The sequence below is a fragment of the Fukomys damarensis genome, unplaced genomic scaffold, assembly GCF_012274545.1.
Source record: "Fukomys damarensis isolate Sample0158 unplaced genomic scaffold, DMR_v1.0_HiC HiC_scaffold_24, whole genome shotgun sequence".
In the NCBI taxonomy this organism is placed as follows: Eukaryota; Metazoa; Chordata; class Mammalia; order Rodentia; family Bathyergidae; genus Fukomys; species Fukomys damarensis.
In genome coordinates, this window is record NW_022900936.1 from 28864770 (window position 1) to 28889714 (window position 24945).

The 24945-nt window shown below is 34.0% G+C and overlaps 1 long non-coding RNA gene and 1 other non-coding gene across 2 annotated transcripts in view; one reads left to right on the forward strand and one right to left on the reverse strand.

Annotated features, from left to right (window-relative positions):
* Positions 1-771: 771 nt before the first annotated feature.
* LOC109117374 overlaps positions 772-24945 on the reverse strand; it is a 41749-nt gene continuing 17575 nt past the window's right edge. Inside the window, exon 3 of the long non-coding RNA XR_002024673.1 lies at positions 772-833. This is a non-coding gene — a long non-coding RNA (uncharacterized LOC109117374). The remainder of the gene's footprint in view (positions 834-24945) is intronic.
* Positions 15494-15602, forward strand: LOC117283326. Its single transcript, XR_004514293.1, has one exon. It is a non-coding gene; the product is annotated as a U6 spliceosomal RNA (small nuclear RNA).

A 24945-nucleotide genomic window follows, 5' to 3' on the forward strand; every position in this document is an offset into this window, starting at 1 on the left:
TTAGAAGCCCAACAGGCCAACAGGGACAGCCCTTTCATAGCTTCATAGGAGTTGAAAGATCTTTCTCTCCTATCACTAAGCCCATGACTGAGGCCTTATTAGTGAAAGATAGGTTTGTAAAAAAAAAAAAAAAAAAAAAAAAAAAAAAAAAAAAGTTTTTTCCTGGAAGAGACTGGAGGCCCTGGCCTATGTGTGTCCTCTACCCACCTCTCTTCTCCAACTGGAGAAGAGCACTTTGCTCTGACATGCAGTTCCAACTCTTGCCATTTCAGCGTGAGATGGTACAGTCGAAATCTAGCCAACAATGTGCTATTTTGACTTTGAGCAACCAAACTGAGCTAAATATTTTCTCTTTATAAATCATCTCAGATATTTCACAATAATAATGCAAAGCTAACTAATATGCTTACTCTCACCATTTATATTGGGCAGGGTACTAGAATTTTATCCAGAGCACTGGAGAAAGAAAAAATGAATAAATAAATGGCAGGTATCTAAATCAAAGAAACAGGCCTTCAATCAAAACTTTCAATAACTAGAATGTCATTGTAAATTAGTTTATATTCATTTGTTCATTCCCAGACAAACCTATGTTTAATATTAGGGACATGAAGTGAGAAAAGGAGGCACAAAGCAGACTTCATAGAATACAATGATTTTTATTTTATTGCTTTTGTTGTTGGTGGTGGTGGTGGTGTTGTTTTGGTACCAGGAATCGAATCAGGACCTTGAGCTTGCAAGGCAGGTTGTAGAACCACTAAATCCCTTGGCCCAATTTTTATTTTAAAATAAGAACTCTGGATTTCATGTTCAAAGTGGAGTAGAAAGAAACACTGGAAGAAGAGAAAGTAATTAATGGTTATTGTAATAATCTAAAGAGAGAAGATGGTGTGTTGGACCAAGATAATAAAGTGAAAGTAGGGACAATAAGATTACTTCAAAACTGTGAATAGGATCTGAAATATAATAATAATAATGATGATATTACTAATAATAATATAAAGATTTTCTACTTAAACAAAATGATGCAACCACTGTATAATCATTAAGCTGAGACATTGCAGACAAAGGTAGTAATTGATTTAAGGTGAACAAAACTGAGTTTCATAAATATTATGTTTGAGTTACTAGGTATCCTCAAAGGAGACCTGTGCAATAAACATTTAGAAATGTGAAGTTAGAGTTAGATTGAATATACCAGGCTATCAATACAAACTTTAGAGTCATTTGTATATATGTGGTATTCAATAGCTGACTGAGACCATCTGGAGAAGTAAATAAAAGTACATAAAAGGATAAGTCCAAATAAGTAACTCCTGGATTAGGAAAAAAGATCAAGGGAATACTGAGGATATACTCCTAAGTGAAATAAGTCGCACATGTGGAAATACAGAATAGTTTCTCTGGTGTGAATAAACTAAAATAGCACATAAGATCTTAATGATATAATTGACAATGAGAAATAGGAAGAAAGGGGCTAAATGTCTAGGGAAAGTGGGAAGGGTAGGGGAAAGCTAATAAGAGGAAAATATGAGAAAATGAAAAAATAGAAATGAAGTTTTTGTAAAAGGGGAGGGGAGGAGGGGTGAAGGGAGAGCAGGGACAGGGGAGAAAAAATGAGGACCAAGACCTGTCATGTAAAGGTACAGGATTCCAATAATTAATGTAATTGTACTGTACACCTAAAGTATACCAATAAACTCAACGAGGAAAGTAAATAAATAAATAAATAAATAAGATCAAGGGATTTTGGATCCTTGGATGGGTGGGAGAGTGATCAGCCACAGCTAATCAGCTGATAAGCAGGTTTTGCTTACCTACAGAGTCGTTTTCATCAGACACTCTATAATATATTTAGTTATAAAAACCTTATATTTCACCCATATTTCTTTTCAGCTATTGACTCATTTCCATTTCTCTTTTTAGTAAAATAAAAAGCTCTGGAAAGATTTGTCTACATTTAATTTCTTGATTTGTCTCAAGTTCTGGAATTGCTTTTCCCCACTTCAGTCTAATAAAGAAGCTCTTATGAAGTTTAATAATTATTTTTATGTTGCTAACTGCAATGATTTTTCTGTTTTACTTAGCTTATTAGCAGGTTGATGGTGAAGATTGAAAGTTTTTGTTTTTGTTTTTGTTTTGGTACTGGGAATAAAGCTTGGGACCTTGTGCTTGCAAGGCATAGGTTGCAAGTTTGAGAAGGAAGTAAGAAGTAAGATATATAAAACACTTTCCTAGGAAAGTGAATGCATGAGGAAAATGTTAGGAATCACTACAGAATCAATTGAAATGAAGTGTCTGAATTATAGTGAAGTATATTTCACAAAATTGTATGTTTGTGTTAGCAGCATTTAGCTATGTGGTGTAGTGTGGAATATATTCATAGTTAGCTTAATCAAGGCTATGGTTTTGTAACAAGTACAAGAGGAAACAAAATATTTGAAAATATAAACACAAAAGAGACATGATTATAATGATATATCATAATTTTAAGTTGAGTGTGCCAAGAAGAGAGGATATGAGAGTGATAAGGAAAAGTAAATAGGTTATAATACTGACTTATTTTGGGCTGGTTGATATCAAATTATTTTTAATTAATTTTGTTGGTACATTTAATGCATATATAATGACATTCACCATTAGAAAGTTGTACTTTTATGATATGGAATTGTTATAGAAATGAGTATAAAAAACAGTGAGTTGTGGATTTAGAATGTGATAGTTTTAGCATAGAATTGTTTCTTTTTATTGAGTTTATTTTGTACAATCTAGGTATACAATACAGTTACATTCATTATTGGGATCTTGTACTTTACATGATAGGTCTTGATTCTCATTTTTTCCCTTGTCCCTGCCCTCCCTTCATCCCCTCTTCTCCTCCCCATTTACAAAAACTTTATTACATTTTTTCAATTTCTCATATTTTTTCCTCTCCCTTATTACTTTTCCCCCACCCTTCCCACTTTCCCTACACCTTTAGCCCTTTACTTCCTATTGCACATTATTAATTATCTCATTAGGATCCTGTGTAATATTATAGTTTATTCACACCAGAGAAACTATTCAGTATTTCAGTTAAAGAAATCTCTGTATGAACATCAAAAATAGGAAATCCTAAAATAAAACTAAAAAAGGAAAGAAAAAGAGAAAAGGCAATGATGTAAGATTAAAATAATCCTTAATTCTGAAGATGAAAATGGTTCCTGAACATATTTAAATTGCTTCTTGCTCTTGTAATCTTATTCTTTTTTTTTCCATTATTTGGAGAATACTTTATTAGTTTCTGTAATCAAATTCACATAGATATGATCTTACATATTTAATACAGTGTGTTACCCCTGTACAAATGGAAAAAAATAAAAAATTAAAATTAAAAAAATTAACATTTCTAGACCAATATGGCTGTCCATTTCTGTACAATGCCAACTCAACACAGTAAATTGGGATAACTTTTTCCAAAGTTGAGAGCACCGTTAAAGTTTCCAAAAATTCAAGTTTTATATATATATATGTATGTATATATACTATGAAATTATATAGCAATTAGTAATGGTGAAATCTGACATACAGTCATAAGATGAGGTTGTGTAGGTGATGAAATCAGTACAGAAGAGAAGGTCTATATTTAGTTTATAGAATTTTGGAAGAGTCATCTTTTGGAATAGCAAAATTTCCAAGAACAAAAACAGGAGCATGGAAAGTGCAGTAGGCTAGACAAATGAGTTTAATTCTTCAACAAAGTTGAATGCTAGTTTCAAATAACAGCAATGTAAATACTGTATGTAGGACTGTTTGATAATATACAGAGTTGTTTACTAAATTTAAAATTACTGGTTGCTGGGAGACCCCTGTAGTCAGATTCGTCTCCACCTGCCCAGTGCATGATGAAGGCCTGAGAAAAAGAGTACACTAAGAGACAGAACTAAGAGGGATAAAGTGGAGTCCCAGGATGGCCAATGCCAGTGCAACTGAAAAAAGGAGCTGGACAGTCCTAGACACTGGCTTTTATTGGCAATCAATTGGGGTAGAGGAAATACGTGGTTTCTATGGAAATTAATATAAACAGACTCATAAAAGACAAGATAAAGCATTTTCAAATTAGAAAAATAAACAAAATATATAATTGTAATTAGAACATCATCCTCCTGGTCTGAAGGTTTTAGCCATGGGAACAGACTTTGGGTTTTGTTGTTATTTTATTTGTACCAGGGAATGAACTTGAGACCTTGTGCTTTTGAGGCGGGTGGTAGAGCCACTAAGCTAAACACCCATCCTCCATGCCAACAGAATTTTTGAAAGAGTTACTTTGACCTCAGCATGTATTCTTCAGCCAGACTCACTTCTATCAACAAACCAATTGTGGGGTTAATTCTTCACAGACTGCTTTGGGCACAAATTGGAGTCTTCTGCAATTGGTCTTTCTTTGACATATCATAATATTTTAAATATATTTATTCATCTGAAATTGAATTAACCATACATTTTTTTTCACTTACTGCATCTGTCAAATTTATTGTGTCATATAATCTGATGATATAAGATTAAAGCTTGGAAATTTTTGGGAGGGAAAGTAAATGTCATAGTTAAGCAGTAGAGGGGAGCAGATAATGCCACACCAACATAGGCTTTTTTTGAATAAGGTTTAGTTTTAGTTGATTATTTTGAGAAACGATAGACATAAGAGAAGCTCTGAAAACAAAGTAGAAGTTATCCTTTTATAGAAGAAATTTGCATCTACAAAGAAACTCTCCATTTGTAATCGTGTCTCCCTAGCTGTATCAGAGGAGGATAACCTTAAATTACTAGTGTCTTTAAAGAAAACACCACTTTAAATCTGCTGAACAAATCTCATAATTGTTTATTTGCTGTTCCTGATTATCTCCCTACTTCTAGCCTCACCAACGCCATTCCTTTTTGTTTCACTTTAATACTTTATTTAAGCCTGAACTCTAGGTCACCTCTTTGAGGATTACTAATTCCTAAGTATCTCTTATGTATACCTGATAAGCTTTCTCATTTCTGAGAAAAAATACATAATTTAAAGAAGAAGAGATTTAATTTGCTCATGGTTTGAATTCAGAATTCACTGACCCCAAGGATGAAATATGGTGGAAGGGCATGATGCAGCAAAGCAACTTAGTTCATGGCAGCCCGGAAACAGAGTAGGAGTAGAGTATCAGTTTAGAACTGGCAAGAACTGGAAATAAATCTCAAGGTCATGCCTTCAAGACCCACCTGGTAAAATCTAGTGCTCTACTAATGCCTGAGATGAATCCCAAAGGCAGTGAAGTTGAAATCTCATGTTAAATGCAACAATGTGTCCTTGACAATAAACTTGTTTATTTTTCCTTTATCAGTCCTTTGTTATAGGGATCTGTTCCAACTGAGAATTCAGAATAAGAGAGAAAAATGTTTTTCCTCTCAAACAGAAGCTGTGAAGATCAAACATAAAAGCAACCACTATTCTAAAACATACCACTGATATGAATGATCAAAAAATAAAAACTAGCTTTCAATTAGAGCCAGGTTTTAAAAAAAAAAAAACCTTCAGAAAACAAGAAAAAGATATTTAGTGGCTGACAAATAAAATGTGATAAACATCACAATAGAATGCTTTACTCAAGTCCATGCAATTAGAAATAAAAGTGGTGACATTACAGCAGATCCTGCAGAAGTCCAGAAGATCATCAATAACTATTTTGAGAAGCTGTATTCTAATATGATGGAAAATATGAAAGAAATGGACAGATTCCTGGGTACATATGAATTACCAAAGCTGAACAAAGAAGATATAAAAATTCCAAATAAACCAATATAAGTTAATGAAACTGAGGTGTGATTTAAAACTTACCAACAAAAAAAGTCCAGGCCCTGAGAATTCACTGCTGAATTCTACAAGAAATTTGGTGATGAACTAATGTTGCTTCTTCTCAAACTCTTTAATGAAACTGAAAGGGAATCAATACTCCCAAATTAATTCCTAGAAGCAAGCATTATCCTGATACCAAAACCAGAGGAAACTTCAGGCCAAACTCCCTAATAAACATAGATGCAATAAGATACTGGCAAACAGAATGCAGTAAATCATCAAGAAGGTCACACACAATAACCAAGTAGGATCACCCCAAGGATGTAGGGATGGTTCAACATATGCAAATCAATAAACTTAATACACTATATTAATAGAGCCAAGGACAAAAACCGTACTATTGCTTCAATAGATGTAGAAAATGCATTTGACGAAATCCAGGAGAAATTCATGATAAAAAATCCCACAGAAAATTGGAATAGTCTTTATCTCAATGGTATTTATCTCTATCCAGGTGATGGTTTTGTCTGCTTTGTGCAGTGATTTATCATTTACCACAATACAGTGTTTGGCACTTAGTAGATAATGGATAAGTAACAATTAAATGAAAAGATCAATGAATGAAATAATCAAAAAACAAAAAAATAATACCAGAAAAGATGAAGCTTAGCAAGCATACTGTAAAGAATATGTAAAAATGAAAGGAACTACAGAGAAAATTTGAAATAATTAAAAATTACAAAAGCAAACATAACAGATGAGTGAAATATAATATTAGTCACTATTTAAAAAAGGAATCAGTAATGTAGATAGACCTGAAGAAACTAACTAATGTGCAACACAGAGAGATGAATAGATGGGGAAAAAAATCTTGAAGTTGAGTGAAAAATGAGATCAGAATTTCCAAGTCATGTATAAAGCTCTTTCAGAGAAAGAAAATAGAATATAATAATAATTTAATAAACTATGATTGATTATTTTCACCTCAGAAGTTAGTGATTCAAGAAATAGACTAAGCCTTCTGGCCAGTGCACCAGAGGAGACCAGCAACAGCTTGGGACCCTCTGGTGGGTCTGCCTCTTCAGAACAGAACAACAGAGAGCATGGAAATAGCACAAGGCCCTCTAGTAGGCCTGCCTGTTCAGCCCAGGGTGCCAGAGAAGCCCAGCCACATGGGTTCCAACACAGTTGTATCTGTGCCCCCCATCCCACGAACAAGAGAAAGAGGGCCTCTCTGAGGCTCCTAGATGAAAACTGAAGGCACTGGAAAAATGAAAAAAAAAAATCTCTGTAATAAAGGCACACCATAACACCATAGTTGGTAAGTCAGAGGGACCAGCACCTCACTTGGAACCTGGTCTAACTTCAGGAGAAAGACAAGTATAATCTGCAGTACAACTTAACAGAGTTCAATTCAGCAGGAAGTCAGAGATTTCCCCTTGGGCCTTGCACATAGAAATCACCCTGAACGTCAAGGGACAGCTACTGGCTTGCATAATTAACATAGATCTGCACACTCCTGCCCATACTGTTTTTTGTGTCAACAGATGCATACCCTGAAGGAGGTCCTCTATTTGTATTTTTTATTTTTAAAGTAATATTTTCTCTTATCTTTAATCAGTTTTAAAATTTTATCTACCTTTTTCTTTTCTCAATTTTTTTCTTTTTATCTTCTTTTTCTTATCTTTTCTCTCTCCCCCCACCTTGATCTTTATTACTCTCTTTTTGTTCTTGTTCTTATCCTAATTTAACTTTATTTTCTTTTTTTCTTTTCTTCTCTTTTTCCTTCTCTCAACTGCCATTAGTTTTTAAAGAAAGTGATTACAGTCTCTAACCTCCCTATTGCTATTAGTTTGTTCTGTTCTTGTGTATATTTTCTTCTGTCCTCTTCTCTTCAACAGCTCCCTAGAGTTGTGTGATTATCCTGTGTCCTTTGACCTCACTTCTAATCTTTCTCTTTCCTATCTACCCCTCCCTCCCCAAATCCTTCTAAATCCCCATTCTGAAGGGTAAAGTAGTTATGTGGAAAACTTTACTCACTATAAACATATTTGGGCACTGGTCCTCAATTTTTATTTAATTCACAGTTAAAGGTGATAGATTAATAACTACTATGAACTGTCATTTTCTAAGCATGGCTTGATGCCATTTTGCTGCTGATTGTATCACTTGGGCTAAGGTGTTGTAATTGATCTAATCAGTTATCCTCCCTTGTATAATGAGAATGAGATTCCTCAGAGTCATTAGAAACTAAAAAGGCAAAGACCAGCTACATCTAGAAGATCAAAGTTTTAACCTCAGAATTAAACCAAGGACAGTACCAACAACAAAAATAGAAATGAGAAGACACTTAACAAGGCATAAACACAGACTTCTGACTCACCAAAATTATACTCTGGGGGGAATGAGGTGGAAAAGTCTGGCAGTAAACCATCTGGACACCCTGAACCAATAGCATAGGAAATTAAAAAAAAAAAAAAAACAAAAAAACAGGTAAAAGAGGCTCTAGAAAAATTAAAAACAGAAATAATTTTCCAGAAAACCACAGAGATGGTGAGAAAATGAAAGACATGATTAGAGACTCTAGAAGAGAAACAGATAAAAAAAAAAAAATACCTGAACTCAGGACCATGATGCAAATCATGAATGCCCAACATAGGAAAGAAATGAAATCCATGAAACAGGTTCAAACATATATCCAGGAGATTAAAATCTCTATGGAAAGCATTAACAGTGGAATGAAGGAATGTGAAGATAGAATTTAAGATATACAAAAGGATTGCAGTCAGTGGCCATGAAAAGAGAGATGTCTTAAAATCAGTAAGGGAAATCAGATGAGAAATCAATCAAACAAGTCTTAGATGATGCAAGGAAAAATAATATAAGACTGATAGGAATTCATGAAGTAGCAGGAGAAAGTATAAGTGGCATAAAAAAAAGTTGTTCATGGTATTAATGAGAGAAAATTTCCCAAACAGAGGGGAAGAATTTGACATACAGATAAGTGAGGTATATAGGACTCCAACTAGCCATGATTTAAAAAAAAAAACTACACCTAGACATATAATAATCAAATTCCCAGCAACCCAACAGAAGAACAAAATAGAAGCAGTTAGAGTAAAAGAAAAAAAAAATCACATGCAAAGGAAAGCCCATCAGAATCACAATGAACTTTTCAACACAAACCGACAAGTCAAGGAGAGCATGGAGTGAGATATTTCAAGCCCAAAAATTAAACAGCCTCCAACCTAGACTGATGTATCCTGCAGAACTATCTTTCAAAATTGATGGAGCAATAAGATATGTCCATGACCAAAAAAACCTGAGAAATTTCATGAACACTGAACTGCCACTCCAAATGCTTCAAAGCAATATCTTGTAAAAAGAAAGTGAAGAGTCTGGGGATTTAGCTCAGTGGTTCTGCTGCCTGCCTCATATGCACAAGGACCCAAGTATGATCCCTGGTACCATAAAAAAAAAAAAAAAAAAAGGAATGAAAGAAAGAGAAAGTGAAGGCCACAACTTCATAAGGGCCAACAGAGAAAATATACCAGGGAAGGCAAGAAATTAAAGGGAAAGAGGGAAAAAATTTAAAAAATAAAACAACAACAGGAAAATAACATAACAATGAAAATTCAATACATAGCAGTTATAACAATTGATGTTAATGCCCTCAATTCACCAATCAAATGAAGTAGGCTGGCAGAATGGATTAAGAAGCAAAATGCAAAAATATGCTGTATACAAGAAAACCATTTAATGCACAAAGACATTCATAGACAGAGTAAATGGATGGAAAACAGTTCTCTTTGTGACAGGAGCCCAGAAAAATACAGGGGTAGCTATCTTATTTGCAGACAGAGTAAATTTTAAACCAAAGCTGATTAAGAAAGACAAAGAAGGCCACAACACCCTTGTAAAGAGAACAATACAAGAGGAAGAAATGACAATCCTAAATATATATGCACTGAATGCTAATGACCTCAACTATACAAAACAAAAATTAATGATATGAAAAAAAATAAACACTAACACAATTTTAGTGGGGGACCTCAATACTCCACTGACACAAATAGACAGGTCAGGGCCAGGGATTTAGCTCAGCGGTTCGGTGGCCTGCCTGGCAAGCACCAGGACCTGATTTCAATCCCAAGTACCAAAAAAAAAAAAAAAAAAAAAAAAAAAAAAAAAAAAAAACAACAACAACAACAACAAAAAAAACCAGACAGGTCATCTAGATAAAAAGTCAACAACATAATAACAGAACTGAATAAAGTCTTAGAACAAACTTAGTAAATGACTACAGAGTGTTTCACACCACAAAATCAGAATATACATTCTTTTCAGGTGCACATAAGTCATTCTCCAAAATAGACTACATGTTAGCTCATAGAACATGCTTAAGTAAATGTATATTATCAGACCATAGTGCAATTAAACTGGAGATCAATAGAGTAAGAAACTGCAAGAATGTCACAAACACATAGAAATTAAATAACACCCTGCTGAACAACCTTTGGGTCACAGAGGAAACTGAAGAAATTAGACAGTTTCTACAATTAAACAGTAATGCCAATACAACATACAGGAATCTATGGGACACAGTGAAAGCAGTTCTATGAGGGAAACACAAAGCAGTAAATGACCATACTAGGAAAACATAGAGAGATCAAACAAACAACCTTTTTTTAAAATTAAGTTTATTGGTACATTTTAGGTATACAGCACAATTACATTCATTATTGGGATCTTGTACCTTTATATGACAGGTCTTGGTTATCATTTTTTCCCCTTGTCCCTGCCCTCCCTTTACACCCTCCTCCCCTCCCTGTTAACCTAATGCTTTACTTTAATCTTCCAGAAAAAGAAGAGCAAGACAAACTGAAAGTTCATAGAAGGGAGGAAATTATAAAGATCAGAGCAGAAATTAATGCCATGGAGACTAAGAGAATTATACAAAAAAAATGAATCAAAGAGTTGGTTTTTTGAAAGAATAAATAACATCAAATAAACTCTTAGCCGAATTTATCAAAAAAGGAAAGAAAAGGCTTAAATTCACGCAGTTAGGAATAAAAATGGTGAAGTCACAACAGATCAAGCATAAATCTAGAGGATCATCAATACCTACTTTGAAAATCTATACTCTAATAAAAATGCAAATACAGAAGAAATGGACAGATTCCTAGATACATATGAATTATCAAAGTTGAACAAATAAGATATATTAGTCTAAACACCCCAATTACATTCAGTAAAATTGAAAATATAATTAAAACATTACCAACAAAGAAAAGCCCAGGTCCTGTTGGTTTCATTGCTGAATTCTACAAGACATTAGAGAAGAAAAATCACCACTACTCTTTAAACTCATCAATGAAATTGAAAGCTAAGTAATACTTTTCCAAATTCATTCCTGAAAGCAAGTGTTGTTTTGATTCCAAAACCAGGGAAAGATCTAACCAAAAAAGAGAACTACAGGCCAATCTCACTAGGGAATATAGATGTAAAAATCCTCAATAAGATGCCAGCAATCAGAATACAGGGGGTCACCAAGAAGATCATACACTGTGACCAAGTCTGATTTATCCCAGAGATGCAAAGATGGTTCAGCATATGTAAATCAATAAATGTAATAGAATATATTAACAGAGTCAAGGACAAAATCCATATGATCATCTCTATAGATGCAGAAAAAGCGTCCAACAAAATTCAACATATTTATGATAAAAACCTTATAGAAAATTGGAATAGATGGTCTTTATCTCAACCTGATAAAGACTATCTATGAAAACCCATAGCCAATATCATACAAAATGATCAAAAACTGAAAACCTTCATGCTAAAATCAGGAAAAAGACATGGATGTCCACTAACACCACTCCTCTTCAATATAATTCTAGAAACATTAGCCACAACAATTAGACAAGAGGAAAAATAAATAGAATAAAGATAGGAAAGGAAGAGTTAAACTGTCACTATTTGCTGATGATGTGATACTCTACATGAAAGACCCATAAAAATTCTTCCAAAAGACTTCTAGACTTAATTGTCAGATTCAGTAGAGTAGCTGGATACAAAGTGAACACTCAAAAAACAATAGCCTTCTTGTGCACAATAATAGACTCATGGTGAGAGAAATTAGGGAAATGATTCCTTTCACAGTAACATCCAAAAAATGAAATATCTAGGAATCAATCTAATGAAGGAGACAAAAAAAAAAAAACCCTCTACACTGAAAATTACACCACTCTGTAAAGAGAACGAAGAGGATATAAAAAAATGTAAAGACATGCCTTGCTCTTGTGTAGGAAGAACAAACATAGTGAAAATGTTCATATTTCTAAAACTACTATATGGGTTCAATGCAATTCTGATTGAAATATCAACAATATATTTCACAGAACTTGAGAAAACAATCTAAAATTTCATTTGGAATCAGAAGAGACCTAGAATAGCAAAAACCATTATAGGCAACAGAGACATGGCATTAGATATCACAATTCCCAACTTGAAACTATACTACAAAGTCACTGTGATAAAAACAGCATGGTACTGGCCAAGAATCATACTGGAGGACCAATAGAATAAATTAGAAGATGCAGAGACAACAACAGATATACTCAGCTACCTCAACTTTGACAAAGGACCCAAGCATGCTCACTGTAGGAAAGATAGCCTCTTTAATAAATACTGTTGGAAAAACAGGCTTTCTACTTGCTAGACCCCTATCTTTCATCATGCACTAAACTAAAATTCTAGTGTATTAAAGACCTAAATATCAAAACAGAAATGACAAACTTACTGGAAAGTAAATTAGGTAGAATTCTTGAAGACACTGGTGTAGCAGAAGACTTTATGAGCAAATCCTCAGCAGCAGGAGTACTTGCACAAAGAATCAACAACTGGGATCTCCTTGTATTCAAAAGACTTTTCAGTGAAAGAGAAGCCACCAACAGAGCTAAGAGACATCCTACAATGAAGAAAAAATTTTACCAGATGTTCCTCAGACAGAGGACTACTATCTAGGATATAAAAGAAATAAAAAAATCAGAACCCCCAAATACAAAGACCCAATTCAAAAATGGGCATCTGAAATGAACAGACATTTCTCAGACAAACACATAAAAGCAGCAAATAAATATATGAAAAATATTCAAAATCACTGGTCACTTGAGAGATGCAGATGAAAACAACACTGAGATTCCACCTTACCCTAGAAATGATGCTATCAATAAATCAACCAATAATAAATGTTTGCTGGCTATGGGGAGAAAGCAATCATTCTCCATTGTTGTTGGGAATGCAGACTAGAAAGTGAGAGTGCCTCTGCTCTATAGTTTTCTCTAATGTCAAAGTACCTTGTTCTGTAGTGGAATGTTCTGAACCATGAGTGTATCATTAGTAATAAATAGAATAATTTAAGATGATAGATATATGAAGAAACAGAAGGGGGAGAATGAAGAAGGATACACAACAAATTTTGACTACGTTTGTAAAGGTTTCTGTGGAGGGATTAAAATCTGAGCTACATGTGGGAAAATATTGAGTCAACAAAATAGTTGATACTACTGGTTGTTGTATTATGTTCTATACTTTCTTAATATTTAAAAATATTTATAATTTCTACTTATTTTTCTCATTCTGGAAGTGAAAATCAGTAAGGTCCCAATTATTACAGAGAATTTTATGATCAATCTTTATCTCTTTCATTCTTGTTCAATTTTCAGTTTCTAGATAGTGAAAAATGGCTTTTTGAATATTGGATATCAAAATTTCAATTAGATTAGGTGCATTTAAAAGGTAAAAGTCCCTCCCTCTGTCTCTTACACAGAAACTTTTTTTCTCTCAATAAATTTTTTTCTACCTTAGAAAAAAAGGTAGAACAGTTACCCTCCTTTACCACTTCATCAAATATTTTCTATTTTGTTCCCATTTTTGGAGGACAGTGTGAATTAATAAATGCAATCAATTCATTTAATTAATCTTTGTGTTGAATCAATCAATATAGCATACACTCCAGAAACCCATTACTCAAAATTTGGAGTTTCTTTTTGAAGGTATCTGACTGCTTTTAAATTTTAGTTTGGGATGGAATAGATAGTAATGTTAAAGATAATTTGGATCCACATTTGCTAGTGGTACCATAGTAGCTGATGGCATGTATCAATTTAGAGTTTATTTGGTACAATGTCTCAAATCCCAGTCCAATAGTATAAACCATGCTTTAATTTAAAATAATTCTAGCTTGTTGGCTTTAGCCACATGATCTTTACTCTATATCTTGAAAATAAAAGAAAAACAAATTAAAAATAATTTTTAAAAGTGTTCACTTTCCATCATACAACTCAGAAAGATGGGGAATTATTTGTTTCCAAAAGGGTAAAATGATAATTCTTGAGACAGTTACAGCAGATTACCCTGGAAAGTGAAATAGCTATCCTGTAATCTAGGTAAAATGCATTCATGGGAAGACTCAACATATCTTTAGCACTGAGTCAAATTTTTTAATTTGACTAAAGATTTTGTAATCAATAATTTACAAACAGAATAGAACTTTTCTTTTTTTATTGTTTTTCTATTTTCAATTCCTTCACTTTCTCCCTAAATTTTATTTCTTCCCCTTGCCATTCCATCTTGTTAATATAAGGAAGCTAAATCACTTAGTCTTCTGGTGTTTATCAAGATGATTAATTTTTTGGAAAATGCCTAACATTGTCTGAATAATGTCTCAGGGGTTCAATAAGTATTGATCAATATAATTTGATTAATTTTCATTTGCTCCATATTTATAGATTTCATATACCAATACTATTTGCATGTGCACTGCATAATGCATTCTTCAGGAAACAGTGTTCAGCTAATATCAAAATAAAGATTCAGTGATCAATTTTTTCTATTTTTGTAGATTTACACATTTCAAAATAATTACATATGTATTATTATAGATGATTATTCCTATGCCAGTAACAATCTTTATTGCTTGTTAAAATATATATGAAATTTTATACTATATGAATGAAATAAATTCATTTTAAAATAAACTATTGAATTATGGAATGATTAATTTAATCAATACAGTTTATTTGTATCCATTTAGGCTTCAGAAATATGTTTCAGAAAAAGGGTGAGTAGTTGACGTTTTGCATTTGCACACCATAAAGTCTCCCCACGAAGTACTCAACTCTGCTGGAGGAACAGGGTAAAGAAAAGAGAGAAAGGCAAAGTAAAAAGAATTAATGTGTGTTATAGACATGTGCCAAGTTCCCATGATGAATATAATATTTATGCACTGCAAGCACACACTAATAAAACAAAATTTAGAAAGAAAGAAAAGCAAAACGTTACCAGGTATGACCAACTGGTGAGTTATATTTCCAATTCTGCTTTAAGATAGATAATTTTTGTTTATATTTCAGGGGTTGTTGCCATTCTGATTTAACACTGAAATTTCAATAACATTAAGATAAAGTCAACAGTGGTGATATCTGATTTTTAATTAGTTAATATTAATTCAATAGTTTAAGACATTCACCTTAGATTATGGCTTTTTGTTGGGGTCATAATGGATTGTATTTCTAATTATAGTCCTTTCTAATGGGAAATTATGCATTTTTAAGTAACCGAGTTGAGGTATTCTAATCATTCACCTGATTAACTTGTGACAATCTTTAAAATAGCCCAGTTTTGCTCACTTCAGCAGCACATATACTAAAAAATTGGAACTACAGAGAGAAGATTAGCATTGCCGCTGCACAAGGGTGACATGCAAATTCGTGAAGTGTTCCATTAAAAAATAAAAAATAAAATAGCCCAGTAGTCAAAAATTAATACAAAAGTATTTCCAGAGATGTTTCTAAATAGATCTTTCTCACATATGTTATATCTCTGAAGAGATATCTCCTAAGTGAGACCATCGCTAAGGTCCCAATGTAAAATTGCCATACCCTGAATCACGTTTTAGTCTTTCTTGCTTAGCTTCATTTCTCCATATGTCCTAACAACATATGTTTTATTTTGCCATTTAAATCAATGTCTATCTCTTCCTACTTGAATGATTAAAAGGGAAAAAATTAAAATTGTTGTTCACTGACATTTAGAAATGAACATGAAACAGTATCACTTAATATTTGTCACAATAGTAAATAAAAGTGTGTTGATACATACATACATATCAAATACACTGATACATGCTCATCACTTGAATAAAAGTGTGTGTTAATATTGGGTAAACATGAACAGTTTGGAATATATTCTGAGGTGTCATACTTTGCAAAAATTCAGACTGAGATAAAAAGTTTTTAGTTTTAGTTTGGGGATATAAGATAAGCTTGTAGTTTTTTCTTAAGAGCATCTTGTATTACACAAATATGAAATGAATCTCTGAGGGTTTTCTTCAGTAGTTTACTTTTATCCTTTTATTTCTAGGTCTATCAGAGTACACATATGTCCAAATGTAGTGAAAGATGAACAGGGATCTAAATACCACAATCTTTAATATTCTTACTATCACCTCCAAGACTACATCTATATTTAGTAAAGTCCAATTTAAAAACACAAGAAAACATAGTATAGACCCTTCTTTTCTTGTTCTCCCCTCTAAGTACATCTAAACATCCTGGAAATAACTAAATAGACTATCTGAAAGATGGAAAGAAAAAGTGCCCAGAGGATTAGAAAGTAGACATAGTTGCAAATCCCTTTCAGTTTCTTTCCATTTCTCATAATCCTTTTTTTTTTGCATCTCTTATATATCCTATTATCTCTCATACATCTTTCTTGTCTGAATATTGGAAAAGGCTAACAGAGACATGACAGGAAGACCCATGACAACTGAGAGAAGCAGTCCGATGAATTTAAAGTAGCAGCAATAGTGTATCTCAACCTGACTGACCCACCTCCAACCCCACCCACAAATAGCAGGCAAGACAGCAAAACAAGCACCCTCACTGAAAATACCAAAAGTCCCTTTACCTCCCTTCACCGCACCCAGCAACTGAAGCTAATCTAGAACTGGGGTTAGGCGTTTCCAACCCTGTGTCCAAAGGCAGTGTACTACCCATATCCTACAATTTCTGGCCATCCACAGTGGCAAAAGGTGATTCTGGTACATTCTTTTTTCCCTAAAAATCTATCAGGGATAGACCGCAAAACTCAATAGTGCTTACTGGCCTGAGAACAGGTCAAAGGATATACTTCCTCTCCTCTGTGTGTGGATACCCCACTCTATCTGACAGTGTGAAACCCAAAGAACAATCTCCTCCTCAGAGGCAGGACCAGCAATGATCCAGCAGGAGTTCCTGTCTGAATGAAGCAGACAGGAAAATTCTAGGAAACATAAACTGTCTTTAGAATACAGACAAATAAAAGCAGGCTAGACACTGTTGTCAGGTAGCTCCTTCTAAACTCTCCAACTAAATCTAACTTGCCACATAATCATTATCAAGATCTGGGCCGCTTGCCTCTCCAACTGGAATTAAATTTCAGGTTCTTCTTGCCTTGAAAAAGAACTGAACAAAATAAGAAAAAGTGGCCAAATTTATTTGAAAAAGTGAAAGTGAAGTATGAAGAACAAACCGGCTCTGAAGAGCAAGTTTTGGCAAAGTAAAAAGGAAAAAACAAGATGAAAGTATACCCTGGATGCTGGGCATGGTAGCGCTCACCTGCAATCCCAGCACTTGGGAGGCCGAGACAGGAGGATTTCTGTGAGTTTGAGACCAGCCTGGACTCCACAGTGAGTTCCAGAGCAGTCTGAACAACATAGTGAGACCCTGTCTCAAAAAAGAAAAAAAAAAAAGTATACCCTGGAGGACACAGAATAGACTACTGTGAAGAAAGTCACAGTAGCAAGTTCTCTTTGCACCTGATTCCTTACATGTTGTCCAAATATCGAGGCAATCCAAGAGAACTTCGACATCTGGGTCCTAACAGTCGGTGCTGAGATTCCAAGTATCGGGCTGAAGTTGTCTAGGGCATGCTACTGAAAACCTGAATTCTCAAATCAGAAAGGGAATTAGGAATAGGGGAGGGAGAAAGGAAAGGAAAAGAAATAAAAGGGAATACTAGAAAACAATGGAAGCACTGCTTTTGTAAATAAGGAGAGGAAGAGGAGTTGAAGGGAGGGGAGAGAAAGGGGGGAAAGAGAATCAAAATATATCATCTATAGGTGCAGATTCCCTATGATGAATGTTACTGTGCATATCTAAAATGTACCAATGAATTTAATTTTTTTATAAAAGAAAACCTACTCCAGTTTTTGAGAGAAGTTTAGGTACAGAGCTTTGGCAACTGTTCTGGGCATGTGTCTGGGATCTTGTAATTATTGGTCATGTCTACTTTCCCAGCCAGTTTTGCCATTCTGTAATCTCATATCTCATATCTCAACATAACACATTAAGTGCAAGTGAGATGATTGCCTGCTAGCATTGAAGAGTCAAATGACATCAAGGGTCTCCTGACATAACATCTAAAATGCCCAGAATACAATTAAAATTCATCAGTTACTCCAAAAGAGCAATAAGGACATAACATAAATGATAATGAAAAAATCAATTGACACTAACATTGAGATAAGATGTTGGAACTACTGGACAGAGACTTTGAAAACAGCTTAGAAGTACTTATGAATTACCTTGCAACAAATGAAAAAGTATAAAAACTAGCAACTATATATGTATTATATGAAAAAAGACCAAATATAAGTCTGTGAAAACTGCAACAGAAAATTTTTGAAATTTCAGTATGGACTTAATAGTAAAGTGGAGAAGAAGAAATATGAAATCAATGGACTCAAGAGAACATTAATAGAATATACTCAAATTCAATAAACACAATGAAAATAGCCTACATAGGCACAGGTGCAAAGCCATCCTCCTGAGTTCTGCCATAATATTGGTAAATGTGCACACATCGGGGAGACCCTGTATGGACCAGAGTGTGCAGCTGCAGGCAGGTTCCAGGTGGGGTCCTGCTCTGAGCCCAGAGGTGCAGGCCAATGTCCTAAAGCCATGGGGATTCCTAGAAAAGAGCTCCACAGGCACAAAACCATCCTTCAGAGATCTACCATACCATGGGTAAGCGCACACATACCCAGGAAGCAGCTGTGTAGACCAGAGTGGCAGAGTTCCAGCTAGGGCCCCACCCTGGCCCAACCCTAGAGATGTGGGCACATGTGCCCAAGCCAAAGCCCACCTAGAAAAGAGGGGCACAGGTGTGCTAGCTTCATCCAGAGTACCTCCATACCATCCGCTTGATGGACTCACTGCTGAATTCTATGAGACATTTAGAGAGCAACTAGTGCCACTCCTGTTTAAATTCTTCAATTAAATTAAAAGCAAAGCAATACTCCCTAATTCATTCCTGGAAGCAAGCATCACCTTGATCCCCAAAGCAAAGACCCAATCAAAAAAGATAATTATAGAACATAGATGTAAAAAACTTTAATAAGATACTCACAAATAGAATTCAGAAGATAGGAAATCATTAAGAAGATCACACACCCTGACCAAGTGGGATTCATCCCAGGGGTGCAGGGATGGATCACCATACACAAATCAATAAATGTAATGCACTATATTAATAGAGCCAAGGACAAAAAATAGAGTAATCTTAATAGATGCAGAAAAAACATTTGACAAAACCCAACACACATTTATGATAAAAAAAAACCTTCAAAAATTGAAATAGTATCTACCTTTATCTGATACAAGCCATCTAAAAAAACCAACAGCCAATAACATAATAAATGGTCAAAACCTGAAATTCTTCACACTAAATTCAGTAACAAGACAAGGATGTCCACTATCACCACTCCTGTTCAATATAGTTTTGGAAACATTAGCCACAGCAATTAGACAAGAGACAAAAATGCAAGGAAAAAAGATAAGAAAAAAAGAAATCAAATTGTCATTATTTGCAGGTGACATGATACTCTTTTTAGAAGACCACAAGAACTCCACCAAAAGTCTCTAGATTTAATAACAAAGTTCAGCAAAGTAGCTGGATACATGTTAACACTTAAAAATCAATAGCTTTTCTGTTAATGAAAAACAGACTCACTGAGAAAGAAGTGGGACAAATAACATCTTTCACAACAGCATCCAAAAAAATGAAATACCTAGGAATCCACCTAATGAAAGAAAGCAGCATATTTCACAGACCTTGGGAAAACAATCCAAGAATTCATTTGGAAGAAGAAGAGATCTAGAATATCAAAAGCAATTCTAGGCAATAAAGGCAAGGTAGGAGGTATCACAATCCCAGACTTGAAACTACACTACAAAGCTACTGTGATAAAAACAACATGGTACTGGCAAAGAAACAGACCTGAGGACCAGTGGAACAGATTAGAAGAAGCAGAAACATTTCCAGACTTCAACAAAGGAGCCAACACCCTCATTGGAGGAAAAGAGGAAAGATAGCCTCTTTAACAATTGGTGCTGGAAAAAACTTGGTTTCAACTTGCCAAATATTTAAACTAGATCTATATCTCTCACCACACACTAAACTATAATCAAAATGGATTAAAGATCTAAATATTAAAACAGAAACACTAAACCAGCTGGAAAAGAGGTTAGGTAAAACTCTTGAAGATATTGTGTAGGAAAAGATTTTATGAACAAAACCTCAGTTTTCCATGAACTACCACAAACAACAGTTGGGATCTCTTCTTATTAAACTGCTTCTACATATCAAGATGAACAAAAGTGTGAAGAGACAACACACAATGTGGGAAAAAAAATTTCACCAGCTCTTCCTCAGACAAAGGTCTGTTGCCTAGAATATATAAAAAAAACTTTAAAAACTCGGACATCCCAAATTTAAAGACCCACTACAAAAATGGGTATCTAAAATGAACAGACATTTCTACAAATAGCAAATAAACATATGAAAAAATGTTCAACATGACTGGTTATTCTAGAGATGCAATTGAAGAAAACACTGAGATTCCACCTCTCCCCAGAAAGAATGGCTGCTATCATGAAATCAACCAATGACAAATGCTGGTGGTGCTGTGGGGAAAGAGGAACCCTGCTCCGCTGCTGATGGGAGTGCAGACTGGTGCAACCACTGTGGAAATCAGTATGGAGATACCTCAAAGAACTGGGATTGGAGGTCAATTTGACCCTGCTACCCCCATGCTGGGTATCTTTCCCAAAGAATTAAAAGACTCATACCACAGTGATATATATGCACTCATGTTCATAGCAGCCATAAAGAATGAGAAACTAGAGACATTTATAGCTAAATGCATGCACAGATGATACTCTTACATGAAATAAATAGGATACATATGTAAATACTAAATAGTTTCTTTAGTGTGAGAAACTCAAAGTGTAAATAAGTACTAAAAAGTGCAATAGATAATGTGAAATAGGAAGAAAAGGAGCAAAGGGGAAGGGGAAATGTGAGGGGTAGGAGAAAAGAAAGATGGGAATGGAATTAACATGAGAAAAAGAAAACATGGAAACAAAGTCTTTGTAGACAGAGAGAGTGGAGGGGTTGAAGGAAAGCAGGGGAATGGGGAAAAAATAAGAACCAAAATGGATTATGTACAGGTGTAAATTTCCAATAATGAATGTCACTGCATTATATACCTTAAATGTACCAATACAAGTAATTAATAAAAAGAAAATAGCCTGCATAGAAAATAAATTAAGCATTTTTTGTGATACCAAAACAAAACAAATACATCATTTGGGTTTCAAGCAGAGGAAAAAGATGTGACAATGACAGACTAAAAATAATAGTTAAAAAATTCCTAAATTTGGTTAAAGGCAATCTTACAGATTCAAGAAGCTGGGTGAAATCCAACTAAAATAAATACAAAGGCATCCTTGCCAAGACATATTTCAATTAAACTTGTAAAAACTAAAAATAAAGGAAAAGCTGGGCCTTAGTGGCACACACCTGTAATTCCAGCACTCAGAAGGCTGAGGCAGGAGGATCACGATGACTTAGAGTGAAGCCTGAGTTCAAGGCTGGTCCTATCTCTCTCTCTCTCTCTCTCTCTCTCTCTCTCTCTCTCTCTCTCATACACACACACCGAAAAAATCTTTAAAATGGCCAGAGAAAACAACACCTAAAATAAAAAAGAACACCAGTTCTAATTATAGTGAATTTTTCATCTAAAAGTATATATAAAGTATTGACACTATGTTTTCAAACTGTTGAAAAACTTAACCATAAATCTATATCTGGCAAAACTATCTCTTGAGCATAACAGGGGAAATGCATGAACATTGTCAAACCAAAGGAAACTACAAGGATTTGTCCCCAGCAGAAGTAACTTTAGAAAATGTACTCTAAACAGAAAGGAAATGAAGGGAAATACTTACAACTACTGAATGGAAAGATGGGTAACAGAATAAGAAAAAATAGAGCAAAATATTAATAAATCATTATTATCAGTTTTTAGATTATATTTTATACTTAAAGCAAATATCTAATCTCATGTGTTACTCAATGTGTGTAGCAGAAATAGTCTGAAATAATTATATTTTATTAGTAGGAGAGACTAATGGCACATAAAGGCAAGGGAATTTTTAATATTTTCTTCATAATAATAGAGTATTGATACAAATAGGAAAATAAAAGATAAAATAGCACATTTAAAATTAAATATACCAACAATTACTTTAAATATGAATGACTTCAACACTGATGTTCCTCAACATAAGATGGATGTCATCGACCCATTGTAAATTGAAAATATTATAATTGCTATGTTTATTGCAGCACTATTCACAGTAGCCAAGGAAATGAAGCTACCTATGCGTTCATCAACTGATGAATGAACTAAAAATGTGGGAAATACACACAGTGGAATACTCTTCAGCTATTAAAAGGGATGAAATTCAGTTATTTGCAGCAATTCAAAGTAATTGGACTTCTGGTGTTAGGTGAAATAGGCCAGGTTTGGAAATAAAAGTATATCATGATCTCACTAATGTATGGAATATACAAAATTTTACCTCATAGGAGTTGAGAGTAGAATTAGTGGTTACCAGAAGCTGGGGACAATGAAAAAGGGTGTGAGCAGAAGTTTGGGGTGCTGAGTTACTGTTAAATAGCAGTAAGAAGTTTTGGTGTGCTACTGCACCAAAATAAATGCAAGTAAAATTGGAGAAACTGAATCAGTAGATTATGTCAGTGGTAGTATTCTCATTGTGACTGTATACTATAATTTTGCAAGATGTTATTACTGAGAAAAGTGAGGTAAAAGGTAGACAGACTCTCCTTGTATTATTTCCTTCAACTACATGAGCATTTGAAATGAATCCTAGAATTTAAAAAAATCTATTGCTATAATAATTTTTCTTTCATAATTCTAAATTGTCAACTATTGGGATGTGTTATAACAATGATTTGAGATGGATGATTCAAAACACTTCCTTACATCATTTCTGTCTACAAGGTCAAGTAAAATACGACGGAATCATTGTGAATAAACTTAAATGAACCAGAAGGACTGTCAAGAATGAAACAAATGCAAAGGATAACAATATACTTCTTTTTTGAAAATAATGAGAATTAGATGTGCTAGCGACACAGCAGTTTTTGATGCAAATCAGAATTAATAAAAGAGAAATTAGAACTGATGAAAGTTGCTAGGCACTGCCTAAAAGCAAAAACTATTTTAGTAATTAAAAACAAGTCACTGATACCTCTTCTTCCACTTTTCCGGTTTCCAGAGGAATTAAAGTGTGTCCATACTTAATTTTCTCTTTTAATTATGAATGATTTCTCCAAAATTATTGACCATTTTCTTCTAAAGTTACAGAAAGGAAACTAGGCCTTCCACATTTCAGAAGGAAACTGGGTTTTACACATTTGTGTAATTGTAGTCAACTTTCATGTGAAAGGATATGTAGGCCATTACTCAGATTCCCACACAAACTCTGAGATTGACATGGCACTGAGTTTGGTTTCAAATCTAGTGTTGGCTCTCTATTTACTCCAAGGGTAACTTCCACTAATTTCACATGGAATCACTGCTGCACAGTCATGCCTGGCTTCAGTTAAGTTAATGAAGTGAATTTACATGAAATGATTTATGTGATTTCATGTCGATGTCTTTAGATTATGTTCTGTGGATGAGGACTCAAATTTATAGCAAACTTATTCATGTAAATACTTTATAGCAGAAAGCTGAAGTTCATTTGTAATTATTTCCTACATTTTAAATTAGAATTACTATTGGCTCTGACTTCAAACTTTTATTCATGAAATGTGTTATAAGTTCGACTTCAGCAAAGAAAATGTTGTTATCTGTACATTCTCTTTCCTTATAGAAATTCTCTTTCCTTAAGTAGTTTGCCAGATAATAAATCAGTGATCTTTTATTAGAAAAACTATTTCCACTTTTAGCATATACATTTTCATAGAATCAATTCCTACTTGAGTTTGATTGAATGAGAATGCAGTACATACATGGATCTTTTATTGTAAAATATTTTTGCTATTTACCAGATATGTCACATGAACTACTTTTTTGAAATCTGAAATCATCCTAATGTCTTGCTTTAAAATACGAGAAATTTTACTTTCCTGAAAATTTGCATTGTTAGGAATATGTAATACAAAAATAATTCAAATGCCATTAAGGTTTTTAAGCTGTCAGCTGAATTCTGCACACTGCATTTATTCCCTTCACATTTGCTACCAAGGAAAACTGCAAAGTCAAACATGTTCTTACAAAAAGCACTATAAGCTGCATGCAAATGAGACCACTTTTCCTGAGGTTCTATCTTCAATTTGATAGTGCATTTAAGTGCTTGCTTTCACTTAGAATAGACCGAAATATACAAATAGAAACCGAGAGCAGTGAAAATGCCATTTATCCAAGATTTTCCCCAGAAATAAAAAAGAATCAAAACAGATTATTCTGTCTCTTTAAAGCAGTACTTGATTAATTAAGCAATTATTTTCTATCAAGAAATACAAATACTAAATGTATAAACAAGTGCTGCAAGTAATGGACAGACAAAAGGAAATGTAAATCTGGCAATTTTATGGAATACTATTGTTTTTAAGTGATTCCATATCTTTATTTTCTTTTGTGAGCCAAATGCCACAGATGATTCAAAGCTGCAGCCATGGCTTCCCACTGTACTCTTCCCATTTACCAAGTGATAGGA